Source organism: Panulirus ornatus, chromosome 19 (assembly GCF_036320965.1).
Source record: "Panulirus ornatus isolate Po-2019 chromosome 19, ASM3632096v1, whole genome shotgun sequence".
NCBI classification, from domain to species: Eukaryota; Metazoa; Arthropoda; class Malacostraca; order Decapoda; family Palinuridae; genus Panulirus; species Panulirus ornatus.
The window spans coordinates 28,939,782-28,954,584 of record NC_092242.1 but is presented as its reverse complement, the minus strand read 5'-3'; positions in this window follow the sequence as shown (position 1 = coordinate 28,954,584).

Sequence of the window (14,803 nt, the reverse complement as noted above, 5' to 3'; positions counted from 1 at the left end):
CAGAAACACATATTACTCTCCAGGATGAATACAACCATCATATACTACAGTGAGGTGCAATTCCCTTACTTCAATTTCCAACTTTCTATTCCCAAGAAGGACTAGGAAAAGATGCACACTGCACATTAGTCGACGTCCATATTTAGTTCAGCTGTCGAGCACGACCTTCAGCTGGAGTAAGATGGGTTCCTCTGACGCAATATACACAATGCTCTTATCTTCGTACTATCAGTCATTTGTTAAAACAGATGCGCTGAGGAGAGCGATCATGTATTACCCATGAACCTGCCTCACCCTGGAATTCGTGACTGATTTGTCATGATAAACTGCATGATACCGACCTCACATGATGGAATTGTTCGGTGTGGTGTCACTGTTGACGCGTAACCAGCGAGGTCCACCAGCCAGCGCCGGCCATTGTGAACAAGTACATTTAGATTTACCCAACCAGTAGGCAGGGAAGACCACAAAAATGCGATCGCTAAACACTGTCATGAAAACGATCAATCTGTAGACCTTAAAAAGCCCGATATTCTATACCTCTCTGCAATCATGCCACACGCAACGTCATTGAATCTGTCTTAATTGCTGATACTTAGAACTATAATTTGTCCCCAGGCAACTTTAAAGCCTATCCAATTATCAACCAAATCATTATGAAAAAATGAAAAAGAAGCAAAAATATGAAAAATGATCCAAGATACTTATAGCTACCCAGGACAACCCCCGCCACGCAACCCCCCTTAACCACATGGCACCCCCCTCTCTCCCTTTAAGGTCACTGTCGGTCAGGCCAGTGTGTTGTCAAAGATGGTAAACGTCAGACGGTACTTTTGTTGTGATGTTGGGATTGAGATAACTTTATTGATGATTGACACCTAATTAGGAGGATTGTCTCCGTGAAAACATGATGTACCACATGGATACAAAAATTACATGTTAAACAAAATTACTTACATGAACTCCTACAGAAGTGCGATTTTACCTATACACACACACACACACACACACACACACACACACACACACATACATATATATATATATATATATATATATATATATATATATATATATATATATATATATATATATATATATATATATCTTTTTTTTTTAATTTTCCAAAAGAAGGAACAGAGAAGAGGGCCAGGTGAGGATTATTCTCTCAAAGGCCCAGTCCTCTGTTCATAACGCTACCTCGCTAATGCGGGAAATGGCGAATAGTTTGAAAGAAAGATATATACATATATATATATATATATATATATATATATATATATATATATATATATATATATATATATATATATATATATATATTTTTTTTTTTTATACTTTGTCGCTGTCTCCCGCGTTTGCGAGGTAGCGCAAGGAAACAGACGAAAGAAATGGCCCAACCCCCCCCCCCCATACACATGTATATACATACGTCCACACACGCAAATATACATACCTACACAGCTTTCCATGGTTTACCCCAGACGCTTCACATGCCTTGATTCAATCCACTGACAGCACGTCAGCCCCGGTATACCACATCGCTCTAATTCACTCTGTTCCTTGCCCTCCTTTCACCCCCCGATCACACAAAATCTTTTTCACTCCATCTTTCCACCTCCAATTTGGTCTCCCTCTTCTCCTTGTTCCCTCCACCTCCGACACATATATCCTCTTGGTCAATCTTTCCTCACTCATCCTCTCCATGTGCCCAAACCACTTCAAAACACCCTCTTCTGCTCTCTCAACCACGCTCTTTTTATTTCCACACATCTCTCTTACCCTTACGTTACTTACTCGATCAAACCACCTCACACCACACATTGTCCTCAAACATCTCATTTCCAGCACATCCATCCTCCTGCGCACAACTCTATCCATAGCCCACGCCTCGCAACCATACAACATTGTTGGAACCACTATTCCTTCAAACATACCCATTTTTGCTTTCCGAGATAATGTTCTCGACTTCCACACATTCTTCAAGGCCCCCAGAATTTTCGCCCCCTCCCCCACCCTATGATCCACTTCCGCTTCCATGGTTCCATCCGCTGCCAGATCCACTCCCAGATATCTAAAACACTTCACTTCCTCCAGTTTTTCTCCATTCAAACTCACCTCCCAATTGACTTGACCCTCAACCCTACTGTACCTAATAACCTTGCTCTTATTCACATTTACTCTTCAACTTTCTTCTTCCACACACTTTACCAAACTCAGTCACCAGCTTCTGCAGTTTCTCACATGAATCAGCCACCAGCGCTGTATCATCAGCGAACAACAATTGACTCACTTCCCAAGCTCTCTCATCCCCAACAGACTTCATACTTGCCCCTCTTTCCAGGACTCTTGCATTTACCTCCTCTACAACCCCATCCATAAACAAATTAAACAACCATGGAGACATCACACACCCCTGCCGCAAACCTACATTCACTGAGAACCAATCACTTTCCTCTCTTCCTACACGTACACATGCCTTACATCCTCGATAAAAACTTTTCACTGCTTCTAACAACTTGCCTCCCACACCATATATTCTTAATACCTTCCACAGAGCATCTCTATCAACTCTATCATATGCCTTCTCCAGATCCATAAATGCTACATACAAATCCATTTGCTTTTCTAAGTATTTCTCACATACATTCTTCAAAGCAAACACCTGATCCACACATCCTCTACCACTTCTGAAACCGCACTGCTCTTCCCCAATCTGATGCTCTGTACATGCCTTCACCCTCTCAATCAATACCCTCCATATAATTTACCAGGAATACTCAACAAACTTATACCTCTGTAATTTGAGCACTCACTCTTATCCCCTTTGCCTTTGTACAATGGCACTATGCACGCATTCCGCCAATCCTCAGGCACCTCACCATGAGTCATACATACATTAAATAACCTTACCAACCAGTCAACAATACAGTCACCCCCTTTCTTAATAAATTCCACTGCAATACCATCCAAACCTGCTGCCTTGCCGGCTTTCATCTTCCGCAAAGCTTTTACTACCTCTTCTCTGTTTACAAATCATTTTCCCTAACCCTCTCACTTTGCACACCACCTCGACCAAAACACCCTATATCTGCCACTCTGTCATCAGACACATTCAACAAACCTTCAAAATACTCATTCCATCTCCTTCTCACATCACCCTACTTGTTATCACCTCCCCATTTACGCCCTTCACTGAAGTTCCCATTTGCTCCCTTGTCTTACGCACCCTATTTACCTCCTTCCAGAACATCTTTTTATTCTCCCTAAAATTTACTGATAGTCTCTCACCCCAACTCTCATTTGCCCTTTTTTTCACCTCTTGCACCTTTCTCTTGACCTCCTGTCTCTTTCTTTTATACTTCTCCCACTCAATTGCATTTTTTCCCTGCAAAAATCGTCCAAATGCCTCTCTCTTCTCTTTCACTAATACTCTTACTTCTTCATCCCACCACTCACTACCCTTTCTAAACAGCCCACCTCCCACTCTTCTCATGCCACAAGCATCTTTTGCGCAATCCATCACTGATTCCCTAAATACATCCCATTCCTCCCCCACTCCCCTTACTTCCATTGTTCTCACCTTTTTCCATTCTGTACACAGTCTCTCCTGGTACTTCCCCACACAGGTCTCCTTCCCAAGCTCACTTACTCTCACCACCTTCTTCACCCCAACATTCACTCCTCTTTTCTGAAAACCCATACTAATCTTCACCTTAGCCTCCACAAGATAATGATCAGACATCCCTCCAGTTGCACCTCTCAGCACATTAACATCCAAAAGTCTCTCTTTCGCACGCCTGTCAATTAACACGTAATCCAATAACGCTCTCTGGCCATCTCTCCTACTTACATAAGTATACTTATGTATATCTCGCTTTTTAAACCAGGTATTCCCAATCATCAGTCCTTTTTCAGCACATAAATCTACAAGCTCTTCACCATTTCCATTTACAACACTGAACACCCCATGCATACCAATTATTCCCTCAACTGCCACATTACTCACCTTTGCATTCAAATCACCCATCACTATAACCCGGTCTCGTGCATCAAAACCGCTAACACACTCATTTAGCTGCTCCCAAAACACTTGCCTCTCATGATCTTTCTTCTCATGCCCAGGTGCATATGCACCAATAATCACCCACCTCTCTCCATCAACTTTCAATTTTACCCATATTAATCGAGAATTTACTTTCTTACATTCTATCACATACTCCCACAACTCCTGTTTCAGGAGTATTGCTACTCCTTCCCTTGCTCTTGTCCTCTCACTAACCCCTGACTTCACTCCCCAGACATTTCCAAACCACTCTTCCCCTTTACCCTTGAGCTTCGTTTCACTCAGAGCCAAAACATCCAGGTTCCTTTCCTCAAACATACTACCTATCTCTCCTTTTTTCACATCTTGGTTACATCCACACACATTTAGGCACCCCACTCTGAGCCTTCGAGGAGGATGATCACTCCCCGCGTGACTCCTTCTTCTGTTTCCCATTTTTATACTTTGTCGCTGTCTCCCGCGTTTGCGAGGTAGCGCAAGGAAACAGACGAAAGAAATGGCCCAACCCCCCCCCCCCATACACATGTACATACGTCCACACACGCAAATATACATACCTACACAGCTTTCCATGGTTTACCCCAGACGCTTCACATGCCTTGATTCAATCCACTGACAGCACGTCAACCCCTGTATACCACATCACTCCAATTCACTCTATTCCTTGCCCTCCTTTCACCCTCCTGCATGTTCAGGCCCCGATCACACAAAATCTTTTTCACTCCATCTTTCCACCTCCAATTTGGTCTCCCTCTTCTCCTCGTTCCCTCCACCTCCGACACATATATCCTCTTGGTCAATCTTTCCTCACTCATTCTCTCCATGTGCCCAAACCATTTCAAAACACCCTCTTCTGCTCTCTCAACCACGCTCTTTTTATTTCCACACATCTCTCTTACCCTTACGTTACTTACTCGATCAAACCACCTCACACCACACATTGTCCTCAAACATCTCATTTCCAGTACATCCATCCTCCTGCGCACATCTCTATCCATAGCCCACGCCTCGCAACCATACAACATTGTTGGAACCACTATTCCTTCAAACATACCGATTTTTGCTTTCCGAGATAATGTTCTCGACTTCCACACATTTTTCAAGGCTCCCAAAATTTTCGCCCCCTCCCCCACCCTATGATCCACTTCCGCTTCCATGGTTCCATCCGCTGACAGATCCACTCCCAGATATCTAAAACACTTCACTTCCTCCAGTTTTTCTCCATTCAAACTCACCTCCCAATTGACTTGACCCTCACCCCTACTGTACCTAATAACCTTGCTCTTATTCACATTTACTCTTAACTTTCTTCTTCCACACACTTTACCAAACTCAGTCACCAGCTTCTGCAGTTTCTCACATGAATCAGCCACCAGCGCTGTATCATCAGCGAACAACAACTGACTCACTTCCCAAGCTCTCTCATCCCCAACAGACTTCATACTTGCCCCTCTTTCCAGGACTCTTGCATTTACCTCCCTAACAACCCCATCCATAAACAAATTAAACAACCATGGAGACATCACACACCCCTGCCGCAAACCTACATTCACTGAGAACCAATCACTTTCCTCTCTTCCTACACGTACACATGCCTTACATCCTCGATAAAAAGTTTTCACTGCTTCTAACAACTTGCCTCCCACACCATATATTCTTAATACCTTCCACAGAGCATCTCTATCAACTCTATCATATGCCTTCTCCAGATCCATAAATGCTACATACAAATCCATTTGCTTTTCTAAGTATTTCTCACATACATTCTTCAAAGCAAACACCTGATCCACACATCCTCTACCACTTCTGAAACCGCACTGCTCTTCCCCAATCTGATGCTCTGTACATGCCTTCACCCTCTCAATCAATACCCTCCCATATAATTTACCAGGAATACTCAACAAACTTATACCTCTGTAATTTGAGCACTCACTCTTATCCCCTTTGCCTTTGTACAATGGCACTATGCACGCATTCCGCCAATCCTCAGGCACCTCACCATGAGTCATACATACATTAAATAACCTTACCAACCAGTCAACAATACAGTCACCCCCTTTTTTAATAAATTCCACTGCAATACCATCCAAACCTGCTGCCTTGCCGGCTTTCATCTTCCGCAAAGCTTTTAGTACCTCTTCTCTGTTTACCAAATCATTTTCCCTAACCCTCTCACTTTGCACACCACCTCGACCAAAACACCCTATATCTGCCACTCTGTCATCAGACACATTCAACAAACCTTCAAAATACTCATTCCATCTCCTTCTCACATCACCGCTACTTGTTATCACCTCCCCATTTACGCCCTTCACTGAAGTTCCCATTTGCTCCCTTGTCTTACGCACCCTATTTACCTCCTTCCAGAACATCTTTTTATTCTCCCTAAAATTTACTAATAGTCTCTCACCCCAACTCTCATTTGCCTTTTTTTTCACCTCTTGCACCTTTCTCTTGACCTCCTGTCTCTTTCTTTTATACTTCTCCCACTCAATTGCATTTTTTCCCTGCAAAAATCGTCCAAATGCCTCTCTCTTCTCTTTCACTAATACTCTTACTTCTTCATCCCACCACTCACTACCCTTTCTAAACAGCCCACCTCCCACTCTTCTCATGCCACAAGCATCTTTTGCGCAATCCATCACTGATTCCCTAAATACATCCCATTCCTCCCCCACTCCCCTTACTTCCATTGTTCTCACCTTTTTCCATTCTGTACACAGTCTCTCCTGGTACTTCCCCGCACAGGTCTCCTTCCCAAGCTCACTCACTCTCACCACCTTCTTCACCCCAACATTCACTCCTCTTTTCTGAAAACCCATACTAATCTTCACCTTAGCCTCCACAAGATAATGATCAGACATCCCTCCAGTTGCACCTCTCAGCACATTAACATCCAAAAGTCTCTCTTTCGCACGCCTGTCAATTAACACGTAATCCAATAACGCTCTCTGGCCATCTCTCCTACTTACATAAGTATACTTATGTATATCTCGCTTTTTAAACCAGGTATTCCCAATCATCAGTCCTTTTTCAGCACATAAATCTACAAGCTCTTCACCATTTCCATTTACAACACTGAACACCCCATGCATACCAATTATTCCCTCAACTGCCACATTACTCACCTTTGCATTCAAATCACCCATCACTATAACCCGGTCTCGTGCATCAAAACCGCTAACACACTCATTCAGCTGCTCCCAAAACACTTGCCTCTCATGATCTTTCTTCTCATGCCCAGGTGCATATGCACCAATAATCACCCACCTCTCTCCATCAACTTTCAATCTTACCCATATTAATCGAGAATTTACTTTCTTACATTCTATCACATACTCCCACAACTCCTGTTTCAGGAGTACTGCTACTCCTTCCCTTGCTCTTGTCCTCTCACTAACCCCTGACTTCACTCCCCAGACATTTCCAAACCACTCTTCCCCTTTGCCCTTGAGCTTCGTTTCACTCAGAGCCAAAACATCCAGGTTCCTTTCCTCAAACATACTACCTATCTCTCCTTTTTTCACATCTTGGTTACATCCACACACATTTAGGCACCCCACTCTGAGCCTTCGAGGAGGATGATCACTCCCCGCGTGACTCCTTCTTCTGTTTCCCATTTTAGAAAGTTAATACAAGGAGGGGAGGATTTCCGGCCCCCCGCTCCCGTCCCCTCTAGTCGCTTTCTATATATATATATATATATATATATATATATATATATATATATATATATATATTTTTTTTTTTTTTTTCATACTATTCGCCATTTCCCGCGATAGCGAGGTAGCGTTAAGAGCAGAGGACTGGGCCTTTTAGAGAATATCCTCACCTGGCCCCCTTCTCTGTTCCTTCTTTTGGAAAAAAAAAAACGAGAGGGGAGGATTTCCAGCCCCACGCTCCCTTCCCTTTTAGTCGCCTTCTACGACACGGAGGGAATACGTGGGAAGTATTCTTTCTCCCCTATCCCCAGGGATAATATATATATATATATATATATAAATATATATATATATATATATATATATATATATATATACGAATAAAGAGCATATGAACGCGCACCTTCTTAGAACATACAAACCTCCAACAGCCAGGATCGAACACGGGACCCCTATGCTAGAGGCAGGCATGCTAACCGCTAGGCTATAGGACTGTATGATAGGAAACAACTATTCGAAATACTAAGTACTCTAATACCCTTCGTCTCACAATGGTGAGCAACGGGGTCTCTACTAGTTATTTCCCAACAGACGCACATAGCCAGCTGATAGCTGACATACAGTCCCATAGCCTAGCGGTTAGCATGCCTGCCTCTTGCAAAGGGATCCCGGGTTCGATCCTGGCTGTTGGAGGTTTGTATGTTCTATGAAGGTGCGCGTTCATATGCACTTTATTCGTATTCATATACCTCCGCGTTGTACAGTTAGGTTCGGTAAAACGCTATCAGCTGGCTATGTGCGTCTGTTCGGAAACAACCAGTATAGACCCCGTTGCTCACCATAGTGAGACGAAGGGTATTCGAATACTTAGTATTTCGAATAGTTGTTTCCTATTATACAGTCCCATAGCCTAGCGGTTAGCATGCCTGCCTCTTGCACAGGGGTCCCGGGTTCGATCCTGGCTGTTGGAGGTTTGTATGTTCTATGAAGGTGCGCGTTCATATGCACTTTATTCGTATTCATATACCTCCGCGTTGTACAGTTAGGTTCGGTAAACCGCTATCAGCTGGCTATTTGTGTCTGTTCGGAAATAACCAGTATGTATATATATATATATATATATATACATATATATATATATATATATATATATATATGCATATATATATATATATATATATATATATATATATATATATATATATATATATATATATATATATATATATCTTTTTTTTTCTTTGTCGCTGTTTCCCGCGTTTGCGAGGTAACGCAAGGAAACAGACGAAAGAAATGGCCCAACCCCCCCCATACACATGTATATACATACGTCCACACACGCAAATATACATACCTACACAGCTTTCCATTGTTTACCCCAGACGCTTCACATTCCTTGATTCAATCCACTGACAGCACGTCAACCCCGGTATACCACATCGCTCCAATTCACTCTATTCCTTGCCCTCCTTTCACCCTCCTGCATGTTCAGGCCCCGATCACACAAAATCTTTTACACTCCATCTTTCCACCTCCAATTTGGTCTCCCTCTTCTCCTTGTTCCCTCCACCTCCGACACATATATCCTCTTGGTCAATCTTTCCTCACTCATCCTCTTCATGTGCCCAAACCACTTCAAAACACCCTCTTCTGCTCTCTCAACCACGCTCTTTTTATTTCCACACATCTCTCTTACCCTTACGTTACTCACTCGATCAAACCACCTCACACCACACATTGTCCTCAAACATCTCATTTCCAGCACATCCATCCTCCTGCGCACAACTCTATCCATAGCCCACGCCTCGCAACCATACAACATTGTTGAAACCACTATTCCTTCAAACATACCCATTTTTGCTTTCCGAGATAATGTTCTCGACTTCCACACATTCTTCAAGGCCCCCAGAATTTTCGCCCCCTCCCCCACCCTATGATCCACTTCCGCTTCCATGGTTCCATCCGCTGCCAGATCCACTCCCAGATATCTAAAACACTTCACTTCCTCCAGTTTTTCTCCATTCAAACTCACCTCCCAATTGACTTGACCCTAAGCCCTACTGTACCTAATAACCTTGCTCTTATTCACATTTACTCTTAACTTTCTTCTTCCACACACTTTACCAAACTCATTCACCAGCTTCTGCAGTTTCTCACATGAATCAGCCACCAGCGCTGTATCATCAGCGAACAACAACTGACTCACTTCCCAAGCTCTCTCATCCCCAACAGACTTCATACTTGCCCCTCTTTCCAAAACTCTTGCATTTACCTCCCTAACAACCCCATCCATAAACAAATTAAACAACCATGGAGACATCACACACCCCTGCCGCAAACCTACATTCACTGAGAACCAATCACTTTCCTCTCTTCCTACACGTACACATGCCTTACATCCTCGATAAAAACTTTTCACTGCTTCTAACAACTTTCCTCACACACCATATATTCTTAATACCTTCCACAGACCATCTCTATCAACTCTATCATATGCCTTCTCCAGATCCATAAATGCTACATACAAATCTATTTGCTTTTCTAAGTATTTCTCACTTACATTCTTCAAAGCAAACACCTGATCCACACATCCTCTACCACTTCTGAAACCACACTGCTCTTCCCCAATCTGATGCTCTGTACATGCCTTCACCCTCTCAATCAATACCCTCCCATATAATTTACCAGGAATACTCAACAAACTTATACCTCTGTAATTTGAGCACTCACTCTTATCCCCTTTGCCTTTGTACAATGGCACTATGCACGCATTCCGCCAATCCTCAGGCACCTCACCATGAGTCATACATACATTAAATAACCTTACCAACCAGTCAACAATAGAGTCACCCCCTTTTTTAATAAATTCCACTGCAATACCATCCAAACCTGCTGCCTTGCCGGCTTTCATCTTCCGCAAAGCTTTCACTACCTCTTCTCTGTTTACCAAATCATTTTCCCTAACCCTCTCACTTTGCACACCACCTCGACCAAAACACCCTATATCTGCCATTCTATCATCAAACACATTCAGCAAACCTTCAAAATACTCACTCCATCTCCTTCTCACATCACCACTACTTGTTTTCACCTCCCCATTTGCGCCCTTCACTGAAGTTCCCATTTGCTCCATTGTCTTACGCACTTTATTTACCTCTTTCCAGAACAACTTTTTATTCTCCCTAAAATTTAATGATACTCTCTCACCCCAACTCTCATTTGCCCTTTTTTTTCACCTCTTGCACCTTTCTCTTGACCTCCTGTCTCTCTTTTATACATCTCCCACTCAATTGCATTTTTTCCCTACAAAAATCGTCCAAATGCCTCTCTCTTCTCTTTCACTAATACTCTTACTTCTTCATCCCACCACTCACTACCCTTTCTAATCAACCCACCTCCCACTCTTCTCATGCCACAAGCATCTTTTGCGCAATCCATCACTGATTCCCTAAATACATCCCATTCCTCCCCCACTCCCCTTGCTTTCATTGTAAATTCTCGATTAATATGGGTAAAACTGAAAGTTGATGGAGAGAGGTGGGTGATTATTGGTGCATATGCACCTGGGCATGAGAAGAAAGATCAAGAGAGGCAAGTGTTTTGGGAGCAGCTGAATGAGTGTGTTAGTGGTTTTGATGCACGGGACCGGGTTACAGTGATGGGTGATTTGAATGCAAAGGTGAGTAATGTGGCAGTTGAGGGAATAATTGGTATACATGGGGTGTTCAGTGTTGTAAATGGAAATGGTGAAGAGCTTGTAGATTTATGTGCTGAAAAAGGACTGATGATTGGGAATACCTGGTTTAAAAAGCGAGAAATACATAAGTATACTTATGTAAGTAGGAGAGATGGCCAGAGAGCGTTATTGGATTAGGTGTTAATTGACAGGCGTGCGAAAGAGAGACTTTTGGATGTTAATGTGCTGAGAGGTGCAACTGGAGGGATGTCTGATCATTATCTTGTGGAGGCTAAGGTGAAGATTTGTATGGGTTTTCAGAAAAGAAGAGTGAATGTTGGGGTGAAGAGGGTGGTGAGAGTAAGTGAGCTTGAGAAGGAGACCTGTGTGAGGAAGTACTAGGAGAGACTGAGTACAGAATGGAAAAAGGTGAGAACAATGGAATATATATATATATATATATATATATATATATATATATATATATATATATATATATATATATATATATATATATATATATATATATATTTATATATATATATATATATATATATATATATATATATATATATATATATATATATATATATATATATATATATATATATATATATTCATATATATATATATATATATATATGTATGTATATATATATATATATACATATATATATATATATATATATATATATATATATATATATATATATATATATATATATATATATATATATATATATATATATATATATATATATATATATATATATATATATATATTTTGGGAGCGGGGGGCCAGAAATCCTCCCCTCCTTGTATTAACTTTCTAAAATGGGAAACAGAAGAAGGAGTCACGCGGGGAGTGCTCATACTCCTCGAAGGCTCAGACTGGGGTGCCTAAATGTGTGTGGATGTAACCAAGATGTGAAAAAAGGAGAGATAAGTAGTATGTTTGAGGAAAGGAACCTGGATGTTTTGGCTCTGAGTGAAACGAAGCTCAAGGGCAAAGGGGAAGAGTGGTTTGGGAATGTCTGGGGAGTAAAGTCAGGGGTTAGTGAGAGGACAAGAGCAAGGGAAGGAGTAGCAATACTCCTGAAGCAGGAGTTGTGGGAGTATGTGATAGAGTGTAAGAAAGTAAATTCTCGATTAATATGGGTAAAACTGAAAGTTGATGGAGAGAGGCGGGTGATTATTGGTGCATATGCACCTGGGCATGAGAAGAAAGATCAAGAGAGGCAAGTGTTTTGGGAGCAGCTGAATGAGTGTGTTAGCGGTTTCGATGCACGAGACCGGGTCATAGTGATGGGTGATTTGAATGCAAAGGTGAGTAATGTGGCAGTTGAGGGAATAATTGGTATACATGGGGTGTTCAGTGTTGTAAATGGAAATGGTGAAGAGCTTGTAGATTTATGTGCTGAAAAAGGACTGATGATTGGGAATACCTGGTTTAAAAAGCGAGATATACATAAGTATACTTATGTAAGTAGGAGAGATGGCCAGAGAGCGTTATTGGATTACGTGTTGATTGACAGGCGTGCGAAAGAGAGACTTTTGGATGTTAATGTTCTGAGAGGTGCAACTGGAGGGATGTCTGATCATTATCTTGTGGAGGCTAAGGTGAAGATTTGTATGGGTTTTCAGAAAAGAAGAGTGAATGTTGGGGTGAAGAGGGTGGTGAGAGTAAATGAGCTTGAGAAGGAGACCTGTGTGAGGAAGTACCAGGAGAGACTGAGTACAGAATGGAAAAAGGTGAGAACAATGGAAGTAAGGGGAGTGGGGGAGGAATGGGATGTATTTAGGGAATCAGTGATGGATTGCGCAAAAGATGCTTGTGGCATGAGAAGAGTGTGAGGTGGGTTGATTAGAAAGGGTATTGAGTGGTGGGATGAAGAAGTAAGAGTATTAGTGAAAGAGAAGAGAGAGGCATTTGGACGATTTTTGTAGGGAAAAAATGCAATTGAGTGGGAGGTGTATAAAAGAAAGAGACAGGAGGTCAAGAGAAAGGTGCAAGAGGTGAAAAAAAGGGCAAATGAGAGTTGGGGTGAGAGAGTATCATTAAATTTTAGGGAGAATAAAAAGATGTTCTGGAAGGAGGTAAATAAAGTGCGTAAGACAAGGGAGCAAATGGGAACTTCGGTGAAGGGCGCAAGTGGGGAGGTGATAACAAGAAGTGGTGATGTGAGAAGGAGATGGAGTGAGTATTTTGAAGGTTTGTTGAATGTGTTTGATGATAGAGTGGCAGATATAGGGTGTTTTGGTCGAGGTGGTGTGCAAAGTGAGAGGGTTAGGGAAAATGATTTGGTAAAGAGAGAAGAGGTAGTGAAAGCTTTGCGGAAGATGAAAGCCGGCAAGGCAGCAGGTTTGGATGGTATTGCAGTGGAATTTATTAAAAAAGGGGGTGACTGTATTGTTGACTGGTTGGTAAGGTTATTTAATGTATGTATGACTCATGGTGAGGTGCCTGAGGATTGGCGGAATGCGTGCATAGTGCCATTGTACAAAGGCAAAGGGGATAAGAGTGAGTGCTCAAATTACAGAGGTATAAGTTTGTTGAGTATTCCTGGTAAATTATATGGGAGGGTATTGATTGAGAGGGTGAAGGCATGTACAGAGCATCAGATTGGGGAAGAGCAGTGTGGTTTCAGAAGTGGTAGAGGATGTGTGGATCAGGTGTTTGCTTTGAAGAATGTAAGTGAGAAATACTTAGAAAAGCAAATGGATTTGTATGTAGCATTTATGGATCTGGAGAAGGCATATGATAGAGTTGATAGAGATGCTCTGTGGAAGGTATTAAGAATATATAGTGTGGGAGGAAAGTTGTTAGAAGCAGTGAAAAGTTTTTATCGAGGATGTAAGGCATGTGTACGTGTAGGAAGAGAGGAAAGTGATTGGTTCTCAGTGAATGTAGGTTTGCGGCAGGGGTGTGTGATGTCTCCATGGTTGTTTAATTTGTTTATGGATGGGGTTGTTAGGGAGGTAAATGCAAGAGTTTTGGAAAGAGGGGCAAGTATGAAGTCTGTTGGGGATGAGAGAGCTTGGGAAGTGAGTCAGTTGTTGTTCGCTGATGATACAGCGCTGGTGGCTGATTCATGTGAGAAACTGCAGAAGCTGGTGACTGAGTTTGGAAAAGTGTGTGGAAGAAGAAAGTTAAGAGTAAATGTGAATAAGAGCAAGGTTATTAGGTACAGTAGGGTTGAGGGTCAAGTCAATTGGGAGGTGAGTTTGAATGGAGAAAAACTGGAGGAAGTGAAGTGTTTTAGATATCTGGGAGTGGATCTGGCAGCGGATGGAACCATGGAAGCGGAAGTGCATCTTAGGGTGGGGGAGGGGGCGAAAATCCTGGGGGCCTTGAAGAATGTGTGGAAGTCGAGCACATTATCTCGGAAAGCAAAAATG